This window comes from Orycteropus afer, unplaced genomic scaffold, assembly GCF_000298275.1.
Source record: "Orycteropus afer afer isolate SDZICR_OR568_19922 unplaced genomic scaffold, OryAfe1.0 scaffold00364, whole genome shotgun sequence".
Taxonomy (NCBI): domain Eukaryota; kingdom Metazoa; phylum Chordata; class Mammalia; order Tubulidentata; family Orycteropodidae; genus Orycteropus; species Orycteropus afer.
Window position 1 is genome coordinate 1102950 of NW_006921951.1, and position 1302 is coordinate 1104251.

The window sequence follows — 1302 nt, forward strand, 5'->3', positions numbered from 1 at the left end:
CAGGTTCTCTTCTGAATCCAGCTTGCATTTCTGGAAGTTCTCTGTCAATGTACTGCTACAGTCATTTTTAACTTCAGCAAGATTTTACTTGTGTGTGATATTATTAATGACATTGTTTGATAATTTCCACATTTTGTGGGATCACCCTTCTTTGGAATAGTTACAAATATGGATCTCTCCCAGTCAGTTGGGCACGTAGCTGCCCTCCAAATCCCCTGACATAGATGAGTGAGTGCCTCTGGTATGGCATCCATTTGTTGAAATATCTCAGTGGATATTCTGTCAATTCCTGGAGACTTGTTCTTTGCCAGTTCTTTCAGTGTCACTTCAACTTCTTCCGTCAACACCATTGGTTCTTGATCATATGCCACATCCTGAAATGGATGAACAATTCTTTTTGGTATAGTGACTCCGTGTATTCCTTCCATATTCTTTTGATGTTTCCTGCATCATTCAATATTTTGCCCATAAAATCTTTTAATATTGCAATTCAAGGCTTAAATTTTTTCTTCAGTTCTTTCAGGTTCAGGAATACATAGCATATTCTTCTCTTTTGTTTTTCTAACTTCAGGTCTTTGCACATTTCAATATTATAATTGACTTTTTCTTCTCAAGCTGCTCTTTGAAATCTGTTTAGCTCTTCTATCTTGTCATTTCTTCTACGTGCTTTAGTTACTTTCCATTCAAGGGCACGTTTCAGGGTCTCTTCTGTCATCCATTTTGGACTTTTCTTCCTTTCTTGTCTTTTTAGTGACCTTTTGCTTTTTCATGGATGATGTTCTTGATGTCATCCCACAATTCCTTTGTTTTTTGGTCATTGATGTTCAATGATGGTCTCTAATTTAGAGAGGGATATAGTAAAGGTCATATTTTGCCTCTTATGGACTTGTCTTAATTATCTTCAGCTTCAACTTGAACTTGCATGTGAGCAGTTGATGGTCTGTTCCACAGTTAGCTTCTGGCTTTGTTTTGGCTGAAGCTATTGAGTTTCTCAACACTTCTTTGCATAGATGTAGTTGATCTGATTCCTGGGTACTCTATCTGGTGAAGTCCATGTGTATAGCCACCATTTCTGTTGTTGAAAAAAGGTATTTTAATGAATAAGTTGTTGGCTTTGCAAAATTCTATCATGAAATCTCTAGCATCACTTTTATCACCAAGGCTGTATTTTCCATCTACCAGTGATTCTTCTTTTTTTTTTTTTCTGACTTTTACATTCCAATTACCAGTAATGATCAACACATATTGATTTCATGTTTGGTCAAATTCAGAATGTAGAAGTTAGTAAAAATCTTCAATTTC